Here is a 17,264-nt window from a genome sequence, read left to right as displayed (position 1 = left end):
ATTTGCAATATTTATGATTACATTTCAAAATACTTTTGATAGGCTTGCCTATTATATTTAGTAAAGTCTTGCTAATCAACTTGTGCAAAGTCATGTGCTCCTGATCATTTGCTATGCCTGAAATCTTGTTGTAAGAAAACATGCAGTTCACTGATAGTCCAAATTCAGTTAATGAAAATGTTCTTTTGTCTCTTCCACTTTGAGATTTGAAGTAACTTCAAGACCTCCTTCACTGTCTCAGAAGAAGGTGAAGATATGTCTGGGTTTAGAGCTCACCAGAATGCCTGAAGAAAGGGGATCTGTGTCCAGACCATGCACTGTTAGGGATTTGCACCTGTGGCAGGATCCTCCAAGTGGCCAACTCCTGATGGCATCACCCAAGTTGGAGAACCAACCAAAAATGCATAGGAGCACTTCTGCATAGTAGATGGGTGCTGGCTCTTCACCACACCCCTCCCCCTACCACAATCACACCAGAGCACCCAAGAGGAGTGCATTGGTCAGGTTTGTCAGGCTATTCAAAATGTCAGTGACCAAGTGTCATGAAAATATTGGATGACATGTAGTTAGGCAGAACAAGTTGGCTATATAGCTAATCTTACCACATTGGTTAGGATGCTCCCCCCCACCCAACGCCTTTCCGCAGCTCTGTGCAATTGCCATTCAGAGCTTTCATGATGCTTCCAACTACCAGTCTGTAGAAAATGTGGCGTCAACATCTAGTTCTACAGTCACTCCTGTGCTATTAAATCCAGGAGGTGACCTCTGGAGTGAATGGTTTTCAAAAGTGTGTGTGTGTGTGTGTTGCATCCATTACACTTCAGACATTGTACTTCAGAATTCAGTTTTTTTTAGAAAAGAAAGGCAGTCTCTTCCTGCTGTTTCTTTCTGGATTGATAACTTTGCCACATCCCAAGGGATAGAGTTGGAGATTTAAAGTCTACAGAACTATTTTTCCTTCAGTTAGCCTCAAATTGAGCTTATAATGTGCCTATTCATGCATTTTTTTTCACAGGTGATACTTGAACAATTGCTGTAAAGGGACAATCGGGCTAAACAGAACACCTTTCTTGGCCTTTAAATGTCACATCCATGCTCCAGACACTAGACTAAATGAGCAATGCCACTGGAGATCAACTTCTCAAAACAAAAACATTTTCCAAAACTGAAAATTAAAACTTGTTACATTCTTCAAACATCACTACATGTATAGTATTAATGCAGTATACGGGACATCTGAAATGGAGTATTTTATAAAGTAATATATTAAATGTTTTGGAACAACAAGAAGGATTTATATTTACCTGTGAAATTTCATGTGTTTTTTGACTAAATGGTTCCGCCTTATCTCACTTTCCTTCATGCAATTCTTCTTGCCTCTGGAATCTGTTATCTTCTGGTTCCTATTTTTATGACTTATTCCATAGGACAATGCACCTTCGCTTTGAGTTGATTGTCATTTGAAACATTTTCTTGAGATTTGTTGCAATTGCAAACTTTTCTAAGTGTCCATTTAGGGTACTTCATAAATACAATGTAATAGCAATGTTTGGTTGGGAAGGGAGAAAGTGGTGTTTTTAAAAATAATTTTATGAGCAGAGTTTAAGCACTCCATTTTACCTTAAGTTTTGTTATGTATTTCTGTGTTTTAAGTCTCGTCAATTTATAATGAAATCTAGCTTGAATTTAACTTTTACTGTTGGTGAGCAAAGGGGCTTCCAATATTGAAAAATCACAAATATAAGTTTAAATTGGATCCAGCCCCAGTAATCGTTTAAACTGATGGTCTAGTTTTCAGTGGAAATCGTTTTGCATTGTTAAAACCTACATCTGAATATAAGGATGATATTTAGAGGGAAGTGGTTTTGGCTAAACTTGTCATGTAAATTGGATGTTAAGACCTAAGCTGACTCCAAAGTGAGGCTGATAGAGACTCTCTTCTCCAGGGAGTCCAACGCTGGTGTCTTGTTGGGCCGTGGCTCCATATTCAGCCGTATTTACACTACAGCTGCAGCATCTGAAGCTGCAGTTATAGCGTAAATGCACCTTATAAATGCTAAAAGTACCCTTGCTGCACAAAGTGGAATTTTCAGCTTGGTATTAATTGTCCAGTGAAATTAATACCATCCTAATGTAGGATCACATTGCTCCTCCAACAGTTGTTCATATTTAACTCAATTGAACTTGATCCAAATTCTTGTGTACAAAAACTTTTCAAGTATCCTGTGAATACATTCATAAGTATGTTGAATTCAGGCATAGTTCATAAATTTTAACATTTTCAAATAGTTTTAGATGTAGTAATGGACAACAGGAACATTTTTAGAGAAGTTTTAGCACTCCTCACATCTCCAGGAATTGCTCAGTAAACCAAACCTTTCACACCTCTTCTTCCCCAGGTTCTCAATGCTACAAACCCCTGCATTCTCCCTACGCAGTCCTGTTCCAAAACCCCACAACCCCTATCCTCACTACTTCTAAACCCCATACTTCAGAAAAAAAAATTCTCTGGACATGGGTGTCACTGGCAAGGCTGCCATTTATTGCCCGTTCCTAGTTGCCCAGAGAGGTCATCGGGGCCACCTTTTTGAACTGCTGCAGTCCGTGTAGTGAAGGTTCTCACAAAATGCTGGTATGTAGGGAGTACCAGGATTTTGACCCAGCGATGATGAAGGAATGGAATGGCGATATATGTCCAAATCAGGATAACGTGTGACTTGGAGGGGAACTTGGAGATAACGGTGTTCCCATTTCCTGCTGCCCTTGCCCTTCTAGGTGGTGGTGCCAAAGAAGCTTTGAGGAGTTGCTGCAGTGCATCCTGTAGATAGTACACACTGCAGCCATGGTGCGCTGGTAGTGGATGGGGTGCTTATCAAGTGGACTGCTTTGACCTGGATGGTGTCGAGTTTTTTGAGTATTGTTGCTGCTGCACGCATTCAGACTAGCGGAGAGCATTCCATCACATTCCTGACTTGTGCCTTGTAGGTGGTGGAGTGGCTTTGTAGATGAGCCACACCCTGCAGAATACCCAGCCTCTGACCTACTTTGCTTGCCACACCATTTATGTGGCTAGTCTAATTGAGTTTTTAGTCAATGGTGACACTCAGGATATTGATGGTGGCATTGGTAATGCCATTCAATGCCAAGGTAAGATGGTTGGGCTCCCTTATGTTGGAGATGGTCATTGCCTGGCACATCTCTGTCCTGGATGTTGCCCAGGTCTTACTGTATATGGGCATTGACTGCTTCATTATCTTAGGAATTGCAAATGGAGCTGAACACTATGCAATCATCAGCAAACAACCCCACCTTTGACCTTATGATAGAGGGAAGGTCACTGATAGATCCAACTATCTTCAGTTTTAGGACGATGCGCGGAGGAACTCCTGCAACAATGTCCTGCGGCATAGATGATTGGCCTCCTACAACCACAGTCATCTTCCTTTGTGCCAGCTATGACTTCAGACGGTGGAGAGTATTCCCCCGATCCCTGTTAACTTCAGTTTTACTAAGGTTCCGTGGGGCCACATTCAGTCAAATGCTGCTTTGATGTCAAGTGCAGTCACTGTCACCTCTTGGAATTTAGCTCTTTTGTCCATGGCTGTAATGCGGCCTGGAGCCAAGTGGTCCTGGCAAAACCCAAATTGAGCATTGGTGATTAGGCTACTGTTGAGTACACGCTGCTTGATAGCACTGTTGACTGCTCCTTCCGTCACTTTACTGATGATTGGGAGTCGGCTGATAGATCAGTAATTGGCTGCATTGGATATGTCCTGCTTGTTGTGAACAGGACATACCTGGGCAATTTTCCACATTGTCAGATAGATGCTAGTGTTGTAGCTATATTGGAACAGCTTGGCTAAGTGCACAGATAGTTCTGGAGCACAGGTCTTGAGCATTCTAGCCGCAAAGTTGTTGGGGCCTGCAGCCTTTGCTGTGTCCTGTAGACTTGGTTGTTTCTTGATGCTGCGTGGAGTGAATCAAATTGGCTGAAGACTAGTATCTGTGATGCAATCGGAGAAGGATCATCCACTTAGCACTTCTGGCTGAGGATGGTTGCAAATGCTTCAGCTTTGTCCTTTGCACTCACATGCTGGCCTCGCCATCATTGAGGATGTTCATGGAGCCTCTTCCACAAGTTCGTTGCTTAATTGTCCACCACCATTCATGACTGGATGTGGCAAGGCTGCAGAGCTTTGACCTGATCTGTTCATTGTAGGATCATCAAGCTCTGTCTGTAGCATGCTGTTTAGCATGCATGTAGTCCTGTATTATAGCTTCACTAGGTGCTGCTCCCGATATGCTCTTCTACAGTTGGTCATCTGGCTTAATGGTAAACTATATGCTGGGCCATGAAGTTACAGATTGTGGTGGTATAAAAAATATCCCTATCAATGTGTGCTAAAGTCTGTATATCTACCTCTAATCTGTCACATGTTGTCCACCATCTCCATATATATCCTGGGTTTTAAAAGAGGTAAAAATGCAAACTCAGGTGAAGAAACATTTATAGTTTTAATGCACAATCGGAAAGTTGCTGAATATGTTCACCAAAACATTTTTTTTAAAATCATATAATATCATTTAATATAATGAACTTTATTCGAGTATCTGTAAATCAGTGGCACTGCAGCTAATGAGAGTTCTGGCATTCTCCATCAGTCTCTCAACAGGCACCAAATGAATGTCACATGTTCATCACTAACTATTGTACTACCGATTCAGAAGGCCCTGACCGATCATAGTGCAAACTGGCAGAAAGGAAATAGTTATTGTGCTCCTGTAGAAGTGCTCTTTCACTAAAATAATTGACGTGCATCATTGTGAAAATATAGAGGGAGCTTGTGCTTTCAGCCACTGATAGCTGTACCTTTTTTGCTGTCTTAAAGTATAGTCTGGAGGGGGCAGAGGCATACGAATGTGCATGAGCATAACTAAATAGATAGTAACTTGCATTGGGAAACCTTAACTTTTGAACACATTAATCATCTGCTCAGTTACTGATTGAGTTGTATTGTCTGGAAGTCTATATGTAAATATTTCCTCCTTTTTAAAAATGCAATTTGAAAAACTTTTCTTCAAATGTTATAAGATTTCAGAATGGGAATATTAATGGTCTTTTTTAAAAACTTGTAGAACACTGCATACAGTTTCACAACTAAGCAGTAGGTTTATCTGAACAGCAGGCCGTTTTACTTCTCTCTTGATTTTCATTTCTATTGACTTTAATGGAAATAAAAATCGGGAGAGATATAAAATGGATTGCCGATTTGCTATCATTTGTTTTACATTACAGTCCCCACAACTTACACCGTCCTCGCTTATCCTTGACAGCCACTATATCAGGAAAATGGCATTAACCATTTGCCATCACCATAGGCATCAATTACAAAGGCGCCGCTTAAAACATATTAAGGAGGCCAGCTATTTCATTAAGTGCTTACCGACTTTTTAAAAAACGAATTTTGTTATGGCTGCATCCAATCAACAGTTCACTTTGCAACATAAACAGAATCACAGAGACATAAACAGAAGGAAGACATTGTAGCAGAGGTTGACCTGATCTTGCATTAAACGTAGCAACTGATTGAAGCTACCCAAGTCTCCACTGCCTCCCATAGTTGTTAACGGTGCGAGCAGCTGATGGCGACATCGGGCAGCTTCAATCAGCTGTTCACACTGTTGACAACTACGTGAGGCAGTCGGAAAGTTTAGCCCTGCCAACTTCAGACACCCCCTCTTGCGAGCCCTTTGTGCCCCATGTCTGTAAAGAACTCCTTTGAAAACATTTTGATTACAGCGGCCACTGCATATAATGGGCAAATTGCATTGACACCAACACGCCCACTGTATGCAGTGGCGCCTGTATTGCACATAGCCAAAATCTATCCCGGAGAGTCAAGATCATGTTTAGCCTTCAGGTGAAGTGGAGTTAGAGGGTCAGGATGCGCAGATATAATTCAGCCCCCTTTTTAAATTCATACTTTTTAACCCTCATTTTTATATATTTCTATTATCAATTTCTATGTCCATATTTATAATGGAAATAGCCTTTATAAACTTGTCATGTAGCAATTATGTCCTCCTACCAGTAGTGGTGCTGCAGCACCTCCACTGGCAGGAGAATGTTAATAAAGCATGACATTTACAGTGCCAGTTTCCATTATAAATGAATAATAGAAAAATTTGACGCAATGTATGCTGACAAAATTTTTGATAGAGCCAGTTCATCTGAAATATGAGTTGGAATTTTTAAAAAAGTCATACGGTAAGTATACCAACCTTGCTTTCGGATGAGTTGTTAAACCGTCTGCTCTGTCAGGTAGACATAAAAGGTCCCATGGCTCTATTCAAAGAAGAGCAGTGGAGTTGTCCCTGGTGTCCTGGCCAATGTTGCAAGGGGGCTGGAGTATAAGAGTAAGGAGGTCTTGCTGCAATTATATAGGACTTTGGTGAGACCACACCTGGAGTACCATATACAGTTTTGATCTCCTTATCTAAGGAAGGATATACATGCCTTAGAGGCGGTGCAACAAAAGTTCACTACATTGATTCCTGGGATGAGAGGGTTGTCCTATGAGGAGAGATTGAGTAGAATGGACTTATATTCTCCCGAGTTTAAAAGAATGAGAGGTGATCTCATTGAAACATATAAAATTCTTAGAGGGCTTGACAGGGTAGATGCTGAGAAGCTGTTTCCCCTGGCTGGAGAGTCGAGAACCAGGGGTCATAGTCTCAAGATAAGAGGTTGGCCATTTAGGATGAAGAAAAATTTCTTCTCTCCGAGGGTTGTGATTCTTTGGAATTCTCAACCCTAGAGGGCTGTGGATGCTCTGTCGCTGATTATATTCAAGATTGAGAGCGATAGATTTTTGGATAGTAAGGGAATCAAGGGATATAGGGATAGGGCAGGAAAGTGAAGTTGAGGTAGATGATCAGCCATGATCTTATTGAATGACGGAGCATGCTTGAGGAGCTGTATAGCCTACACCTGCTCCTATTTTTTATGTTCTATTTATTTCTCAACCAACATCATTAAAAACAGATTTTCTGGTCATTATCACATTGCTGTTTGTGGATCCTTCGTGTGCAAGTTGGCTGCCACATTTCCTTATATTACAACGGTGACTATACTTCAGTAGTACTTCATTGGCTGTGAAGTACAATGGGATGTCCTGAGATCCTGAAAGACACTATATAAATGTAAGTTCTTCTTTACAAACTAACAGTATATTCAACACGAAGACTTATCAAGTAATGAAAGATATATATCTGACTGCATCTTGAGTTGCGTAGTGTAATATAGTATTATTCTTAGTCATTCGTTCCAACTAATGACATTGTATGCAAGACAACTTCACTTTATTTTATGTATTCTTTGACTTTGATCACTATTACTATTGGTGTCAGGGACCTATGCCAGCCTTGGATTTGTGAGTTTGGTGTATGCCATGTGGACAAATGGAGGGTTACATGGATGTGGTTGAAAATGTAATTAAAATTTCGCAGAAAATTTGAGAAATTGAGAACAGTGGTCATTAACATATATGGAATAAAAGTTATAAAAACTAAGCACTTAATACTTTAACCTTTTGAGGTAAACTTCAACTCCTTTCATATTTAGCACACAGCACAGGAAGAAAGTCACTTTGCAAACTTCAAATATTTGAAACTAACTTATTACATTTATTTGTTTGTGTCCTGGTCAGCTTTTGTTCTTTTTGTTTTAATATGTATATTTCATCAGTGAAATGCTGTCTTGATCCATTTCTAGGTGATTGGGTATCGTTACCAATTCTTACCTGTGTAAGACTCCAGTATTTTATTAGTTGAAACTTCACTTAATATTGCTTCATTCATGTTTTTCTGTTCTAGGTAGCTCCTCCCCTGCCACATGAGTACATTTCACCTATTTCACATAGGGATTTCTTCCCTTTTTAAAACTAAATCTTAAATAATGGTGAGAATTAACTGGAAAAACACAAACAAGTGTTCATTACCTATCATCTTTCTGAACTTCTGAAAGTATTAAAGGATATAACAGCAACTTACATTTATATAGCACCTTTTAACGTAGATAAAATTTGACACCAAGCACATAGAGAAATTAGACAGGTGACCAAATGCTTGGTCATAGAGGTAGGTTTTGAGGATACTTATGAATATTGTAGGTGGATTAACATCAGTCCTGTATGTGAATAAGCTTCAGATTGCTGCTGTAGAGGAATAACTTGTCTTTTGTAGCTCTTGTGGATTAATTTGACTATCTTGTGAATTTTTATGCTCATCAAAGAGATCGATGAACATTTTCACATTTCAAGCACCAATGTCACCATCATTCACTCTCCAGTTAGATGCACTGAGACATGATGTGCTCTGTCCAAATGAAATACCCAACCTCAGAAGAACGTCTCCTACTGTGACAGAGTCCAACAGGTGGCCCACGTGCCAAATCCAGCACACAAGCTCCATTCATCCAACCCCAGTGCTTCTGTCAAATGCACAAAGCCAGTTTCAACTATTGGTTACTTTCACTGAGAGCTGAAATTAATTGTAGTTAAAATCAATTTTGTGTGCTTATTATGAGAAGAACTGGGGCCCATATGATGACTCAGCTGAAACCCTTTTAAAGTTTAAATGTCGTGAGCCTGGAGGACTAAAATAGGCTCTTCCTGATTGATCTAGTCCAATTACTGCTCCAGCCTGGGGAGTTTAAAGGGCTGAGGCTGAATTTTTCCAATTTTCCAGCTTCGTGAAGAGGGGAAGGATAGGAGTGAGGACAGGGGGCGGAGGGGAGGGGGTGTGGGTGACACGCTGGGGGCCTTTGAATTTTTTGTTCATGTGGGGTCTCATTTTTTTTGTATGTATGGGAGGTCTCCATTTTTTGTGTGAGAATGGGACTGCGTTTTTGTGTTATGGGATGTTTGAATTTTGAATCAGTTTGAATCAGGACTTGCATTTCTGCAAAATGATGCAACCCACTCATTGTTTTTTACACAAGTATCCAGTTCCCAAAGGTTGGATATTTTCATTTCCCATATTATCCAGACTGTGACCTCTTTGAATAAGACTACTAATTAGAAGAAAGCAGTACACAACCAGTGAACTACTTTTTGAAGAGTGATCGCTGTTACATAGGCATAGCCAAATTCAGATTTGTTTTTGAGTTGTGGCCTTGTGCTGACTTGGAACTGGGTTGAGATTGCCCAAACTTATAAAATCAACGGAGAGAAGAAACTGTTCCATTTATATGGGTGGATTTATATAACCCCAGATGTTGAAGGACAAAATACTGGTTCATGACATTGTTAGTGCTCAAATAACTTCCTTAAAATATGAAATTTAATAAAGTTTATACATCATGTGTGGAGCAAGCACAGGACTATATTTACCCTCCTCTCTTCCACTCTTTCCCCCCCCCGCCCAGCTAGTCTGATTCCACAAATAGTCTGAGAATTTGCAGCATAATCATTCTTTCCTCTTCCCTACCCCCCCTCTTTCCCCCCCCCCCCCCCCCCAAAACAAGCAAAAATAAAGGCCCTGAATTCATGCCATGAAATACTAGCAAGTAAGCACTTAGTGCAATCATCCTGAAATTTCCTTTACTATTTTAGAATAGGTTTTAACCCACTTAATTTATGCAAGTTAATGTCTCCGCTGAACTAGCAGAAATAAGAATTTCAGACTAATGCTGGTATTTCTTGGTGTGATTTTTAGGGCTGACTTATGGAAGATTCTCCCATATGCGGTGTTGTTTTATTTCTTGGTCACAAAATGTTATTGACTAGTATTAAAGCCTGGTCTAAGTATACAGATGGTGTAAAGGTTTAATAGTACTGGAATATGTAGTGTTAACTTGGGTTGACTGACCTCTCCTCCCAATAATTTGCTGAATTAATGTGTTCAATCCACTGGCAGATGGTGCCTAATGTTGTACTAAACACATATTGGAACAAGCAACTTGATGTTAACAAATATAAACTCTGTTTTAAGCCAGGTTTGGTATTTTCTGATTGTTACAGTTTACTGATGGGAAGTAAATAGTTCCCATTGATACATTAACTGATATGTCAAAGTTCATTTTACACTCATTCTATTTTTAAAAACTGTACTGGTGCTTTTGTTATTGAGTATGTTTGCTATCTTCACTTTGGTCAGTGTACCAGTCAATTCAAGGGCGGTGCTGATGAAATGATTGCTCATGCATACTAAATTATTTAATGTTATATGTTGTAACTGTATTGATAAGTTGCTGAAGACAGACTTAATTGACTTAGCAATATACTGTTCCAGAATCCAATGCTAAAACAGTTGAAGTAGTTCCATTGTTTCTATTGTCTAGTAGGACATGGATGAAGGTAAAATGCTATCAGGCATCATAATGTGGAGATGCCGGTGATGGACTGGGGTTGACAATTGTAAACAATTTTACAACACCAAGTTATAGTCCAGCAATTTTATTTTAAATTCACAAGCTTTCGGAGGCTACCTCCTTCCTCAGGTGAACGATGCGGAAATGGACTTCATTTCCGCATCGTTCACCTGAGGAAGGAGGTAGCCTCCGAAAGCTTGTGAATTTAAAATAAAATTGCTGGACTATAACTTGGTGTTGTAAAATTGTTTACAATTATCAGGCATCATAATACTGCTTTAAAACAAACTGTTCCTAATTTGGATCTAGGCCATTTTTTTCGAAGCATCTTGTCCAGCAATAGAGTATTATGCAGTAAAGCTTTTCAAATTGTCTGACTGAAATGGTTAGTGGCCAAAAAACTTATTTTACTGCAACTGACCCAGAAGGACTAAGCAAATATCTCAATGTCTCAAGATCAAACATTGCAACATTGAGTAGGATAACATAGTTTAAAATGAATTTAGGCAAATAGTTTTTATTTGATGTAGAAGTTATACATCTTGCTAGTGGTAGAAGAAACTTTTGTACTTCACTTCCTGTTGGAGAGTACTTACTATCCAAATGGGTCATCCAATAAGCACAACCGTTTTTGTTCATTTTGTATAGCCTTGTGCTTATTAAATGCTGTATATTGGGGGATGTAAAAAAAAAATGAAACTATTATATATTATGTATTATATTACATGTATTATATTAGCTGTTGTATTAGAATTTGCCGTTTGAGATGCTTCAGAAAATGAATACCAGCTTTTTTAAAATTATTCGTTCTCTGGATGTGGGTCAGCATCTATTGTTCATCCCTAGTTGCCCTAAGTTTGATACAACTGAGTGGCTTGCTAGGCTATTTCAGTGGACAGTTAAGAATCAACCACATTGATGTGGGCCTTCCCTAAAGCACATTAGTGAACCAGTTGGGCTTTTTATGACAATCCAACCGCTTTATGGTCACTTTAACTGATACCATTTTTTATTACCAGAATTTTAAAACTGAATTCAAATTCTTAAAGTGCCATGGTGGGATTTGAACCATGGGAATTCTCTGGATTATTAGTCCAGATCTTTAGATTACTAGTTCAGTAATATAACCATTGCACTACTGTACCCATACAGGTATGAATATCTGATCATGTATTTAACTTTATTGGTTCTGAACAAATGAACAGCTGATTAATAAAACACATGGTAGTTTTCATAATGGCAGGACTGGTTTAATCACTCTGATGCATTGGTTTTTTTCAAAAGAATGCTGTCAGATATTTTGGGGAAGGATCTCAAGATTACCTTGCATTGTCTGACTTGTGATAGGAAATGGACACTGTATTCAACGTTCACATGTTAGCATTGTATATATAAAAAAATAACTACAAGGATTGTGAGATTTAGGTATGGTTTATAAGTTGTCATTGTTTTTGTCCAGATATATTGTAAATCAAATGTGTAGTTTTTCTGAGGTACATTTTTAATTTAATGATGGTAATTGCGGAATGCAGTTTTATGATGCATTAGTGGATGTGTGTGTATTGTTGCATTTACTAATATTGTAGTGTATTTAAATAGCAAGCCTGCTTTTATGTGAGAAGTTTGCATTAGAAATGCACCTCCAATGGCAACCCTGCATTGTTTTTATGTTGCTGTTGGAGCCAGTGCTTTTGCCAGTGCTGGCAGATGTGCCACCTCAGTAGCAATGAGCAGCATAATTTTTTTTAACAGATCTTGACAGATAAAGATAAGCTTTGTTTGCTTGCTGTGAAATGTGTTCATATGTTGTACGGAAACTTGAAATTTGCTTGCCTAATAGAAAGGATTTTCTGTTCCTGGCCCTAAGTATTTTAATCCCTTGGCGGTTGTGGGAAGAAGGGGTGGATAAGTGAAGAAAGAGAGGAGAATAGATTTTTTTTTTCCCTTGGGGACTTGACTAGCTATTCTCAAACAGCTGTTGATTTGAGTGGCTTTACCAGTGGTCTGGGAATAGATCACCTGGCTGTCGTCTTGCCTATGGAATGCAGCAACATTGGGGAGCAAAATTTGTTTCATTTATGAATGAGTTTTAAAATGAATAAAGTTGTGGTGGGAACTCACTGTGCTTCATCACTGACTTAAGTACTCCATATTTATTGTTCAGAACTGGGAACGCCTGGTGCTGATGCACATGCAACAAGTACTGAAATAGACACAACACTTTTTAACTGGCCAAAAATATTTTAGAATAATCACCTTTTGTAAATTTGGGGGGTAATTTTTCAAGTGTGTGCTGGCAGTGGTAGTTTCACTTGCCGGCAGTGCATACTGCCCACAATTTTCCATTATGTGCTTCAGGAGGGCAAAGTTCCTCGCCACTACCATGTACTCAGGAAAATCAGCCCTTTGATATTAACTTTTTTTCTTCTCAATATTTTGACTGCCTATTGACTTTCCAGTGTTTTATTGGCCCTTTCTTCATAGGAGGGGTTTTGTGATCATTGCTGACATTTCTAATGCTATTCTCCATTGTTTTTAATATGTATTTAAAGTCCAGGAGTTTCCTCAGCCGAAACTATTGAAAGGGCTTTGAGTTTACTGCCCTTTTAATGTAGACAACAAGTAGTGCAGATGCAAATATTGTTCCAGATTTACTTTGTTTTGAATTTTTTTAAGCAAATCTTAAATATGTGTGTTTATATTGCACAATAAATTCAAGGTTTAAATTCACTCCATGCATATAGTTTGGGGGTCAGAAGGCCTAAATGAGCAAGGGACACTGGAAAATGTACAAAAACGTAACTACAGCAGCAAAATGGATCCTTGCCTCTTAATTAGATATTTGCATTCACCGTATCACTAGCAATCCTCATAGAATGCTTCTGTTCATACACTTCTTTCTTTCACCCTTTTTTTTAAAAACCAAGTTGGTCAAATAAAATTAAAGAAGTCAAAAGCCAATGCAAACACCCAAAACTTGGCTTGAGTTTTTGGCTCTTTTTTGCTGAATAAAACAGTGAAATTCTGGCCAAGCTGGCTATAGAGTAAAAATGAAAAAAAAAGACTTGTATTTATGTAGCATCTTTCACAACCTCAGGATGTCCCAAAGCGCTTTACAGCCAATAAAGTACTTTTGAAGTGTAGTCACTGTTTTAATGTAGGAAATGTGGCAGGTAATTTGCATACAGCAAGCTCCCACAAACAACAATGAGTTCATGACCAGATAATCAGTGTGTGATGTTGGTTGAGGGATAAATATTGGCCAGGACACCAGAGAGAACACCCATGCTTTTCTTGAAGTAGTGCCATGGGATCTAAAAATGCCTAACCTAAATTTCAATGCATGCCAGTCTTTAAACTGCCTGGCTCAGTAATAATCATAAATCAGAGCGCAGAAGGAGATAATTCGGCCCATCATGCCTATACTGTTGCTTGCTCTACAAGAGGAATTTTCTATTCTAATCACATTCTACTGCCCTTTCCTGGTACACTTTCAAATATGTATCCAATTCCATTTTAAATGATACATTCTCTGCCTCAATAGCCATTTGTGGTAAAGCATTCCAAGTTCTAATTCTTTACCCCTCTTCTCTTTCTTCTCTTCCCCCCCCCCCCCCTGCCTTTCCAGTTCTAGTGATAATTCCCAGTCTATACCTCCTTGTTAACAATTCACCAATGCTTGTCTGTTTACCTGATCAAAACTTTTCATTATTTTGAAAATTCTGTTTGATCCATTTAACCTTATCTGTTGCAGTGGAAATGTTACAATTGTTTGAGCCTTCCTCTGAACTATAACCTCTCATTGCTGGCAGTATTTAAGTGAATCTTCACTGTATCATTTCCATAGCTCTAATATTCTTCCTGTAATACTGCCCAAAATTGCACGTAGTATTCCAACTAACCAATGTCCCGAACAAGTTCAACATTGCTTCCTTACTTTTATATTTAATATCCCATATATAAACACAGAATCGCTCTGGGTTGTGCTCCCACCTTTTTAAAGATCTATGTATCTTGCACCCCTAGATCTTTCTGTTCCTCCACTATTACTGTTTTATGGATTTCTTCATCACCATGATCAAGACTATCTATGTGGCTGCCGTTTGTGGTGCCCTCCCTTTCCGCTTACCCCCAACTTCTACAAGCTCATCTATCCATAAGACCCATCTCCTGTTCCCTCAGTTTCCTCCTTGCCACTCAGCATGGGGTCAGGTGATCACAAGTTAAGTGACTGTGTCAATGATTCTGTGTCTTCCAGCACCATCCCACTGGCCTTCAAAACCACCATTGCATCTTGCCTCAAAAAATCCACCCTCAACCCTTCCATCCTTGCCAGTTATTGTCACATATCCAACCTCCATTTGCTCTCAAGTCCTTGAACATGTTATTGCCTCCCAGCTCCTTGTCCATCTCTCTAATCTGGCTTACGTCCTTCTCACAGTAATAAAAAAAAACCCTAATCAAAATCATGAATGATATCCTTTGTGGTTGCATTATCCATTTTCAAACTCTCCAGCTCTCGAAACATGGACCACGTCATCCTTTTCCAACTCCTCTCTTCTGTTATCTTATTCTGTGGGACTGCCTCACATGGTTCCTTTCCTATCCAAATCCAGAGCTTCTCCAGCAATAGTTTCTCCTCCCAATCCCTCACTGTTACTTCCAGAGTATCCTGGATCTATCCTTGGCCTCCTCTGCCAATGCCTTAAGTTTAAATTTCTTGTCTTTAAATCGCTTAATAGTCTCACCCAATCCTATCACTGCAACCTCATCTGGCCATTTATTTTCCTTTTTTTTCTTGCCCTGCTGCACACTCCGTTTCTCTAACTTTAGCATCTTGCTGACCTTTTCTCTTCCTTACCCCACCACTAGTGGCAGAGCTTTCAGTTACTGAATCCTGTCTGGAATTTCATCCATTACTTTCTCTCCCTTTTTGAAAAACCTCTTCAAAATCCACCTCTTGGACTAAGCTTTTGTTCACTCCTCCTAATCTCTCCTTTTCTAGCACCCTGTCTGTTTTCTGGAACTTTTCTGTGAATCACCTTAAGGCATTTTTGTACATTTAAAGGTACTACACAAATGCAAGTTGTATTAGTAGTTCACTGTTTTCTTTCCCCAATATGTACTACTTCACATTTCTCTACATTGAACTGCTATCTATTCCTACTCCATTAATCTTTCTTCCTGCATTCTTCCTTTCAGCTTGCCTTGCCTAATTTGGTATCAATAGACATTAATGTCATTCCTCTTGTATCTATGTCCAAATCATTTTTACAGATGAAAAACAAGAGCCCCCAGCACATGTTCCCCATCATAGCACAGTAGTATGCTACACTATCTAACACATTGCAGAATTGGGTGACACGTTGTAGGATATCATGATGTTTTTTCAACAATGTAAGTTTCTGATCTGTGGTAGAGAAAATTGGAGGGCATGTTGATTCATGCTGCTCTTGCATGGTCGGCTCTTCGCTCAAGAGTGTGGAAGCCTGGCAATGGGTTACAGCTCTGTCCTTGTCATTGGTGAATGATGCACATCAATTTAAGCAAAGTAAGAAATGCTGTTTTAATAAAAGGTGGTTGATTTCAGATTGTCCATGCTGCCTTCCAGGAGCAGAAAGCTTCGATGCAAGCACTAGGCATTTGCATCACTAATAAGTACTAACATCATTTGTGTGATTTGCATATACAAAGTCTTCAAGGAACATTGTGGCCTTAGCTGTTGTTATTCTTGATGCACATGTGCCACATGTCCATTCCACACCCAATGCCTTCCTGTTTCTGTAATTTGGAAACATTTGCATTTATTAATGTGGTAATCGACTAACTGGTATATGATTATCTTAAAAGATAGATCAACATTTTAGTGAGGAGTAGTGGTCCAGCATGCTGAGGTTCCAACCTGTAATGCCATGGATCAGTGGCACATTGTTTAATAGCACTTTGATGAATTGCTAGCCTCAGCTGTGCAATAATAAGTAGAAGAAGCCAGGTGCACTTTCACTCTTCCCCACTCACCCACTGAAACAGAGGAAAATCAAGAATCAGAAATGTCAGCTTGGCTGAGTCTCCCTTTGAGTCAGAAGGTTATGGATTCAAGCCCCATTCCAGCACTACAGCACATAATTGAGGCTGACATTTCAGTGCAGTATTGAGGGAGTGCTGCTTTGTTGGAGGTGTCTTCTTTCAGATGAGATATTAAACCAAGGCCCCACCTACCCATTCAAGTGTACATAAAAATCCCACGGCACTATTTGAAGAAGAGCAGGGGAGTTCTGTCAGTGTTCTTGCCAACATTTATCCCTGAACCAACATCATCAAAAAATAACAGATTTAGTAGTCATTTATCTTGCTATTTGTGAGACCTTGCTGTGTACTAATTAGCAATAGTGTTTTTCTACGTAACAGTGACTACATTTCAAAAATAAGTCACTGGCTGTGAAGTGATTTGGGATATCCTGAGGACAGTGAAAGTCACTATATAAATGCAAGTTCATTCTTCAGTTGTAACCAAGCTGTTCTTGTGCACCTCCCAAGGATATTATGGTGAGGATCTGGGAGTAGCTGGTGTGTGGCCCAAGAAAGGGGAAGGAGTAGAAACGTGCCCTCATTTCCAGTTGATATTTTCTTTACAGACTTCGTATTCCTAGAAAATGGAATTGGGCTCTGCTGGAAATATTAAAACATCAGTTTGATACAAATTGAGAACTAGGAAGAAATTACTTTGAATATACAAAACTAAAAAAAGTGAGCCTCAATTGCAGATGTGCTTGGAGCCTTTAGGGCTTGTGCTTGTGGCTTTGTGCTGGCCAATAACCAATTTGGAATTCCATACATATCTGAAGTTCCAATATAATTAGGACTAATCAATAGCAGGCCAGATCTTGAAATA

At 39.3% G+C, this 17,264-nt stretch overlaps 1 protein-coding gene across 1 annotated transcript in view; it reads left to right on the top strand.

The window, feature by feature from the left end:
- Positions 1-17,264, top strand: part of LOC137335233 (zinc finger protein 704-like) — a 98,894-nt gene that overhangs the window by 2,289 nt on the left and 79,341 nt on the right. The window lies entirely within an intron of this gene.

This window comes from Heptranchias perlo, chromosome 19 (assembly GCF_035084215.1).
Source record: "Heptranchias perlo isolate sHepPer1 chromosome 19, sHepPer1.hap1, whole genome shotgun sequence".
Taxonomy (NCBI): domain Eukaryota; kingdom Metazoa; phylum Chordata; class Chondrichthyes; order Hexanchiformes; family Hexanchidae; genus Heptranchias; species Heptranchias perlo.
This window is presented reverse-complemented; position numbering and strand designations above follow the sequence as displayed.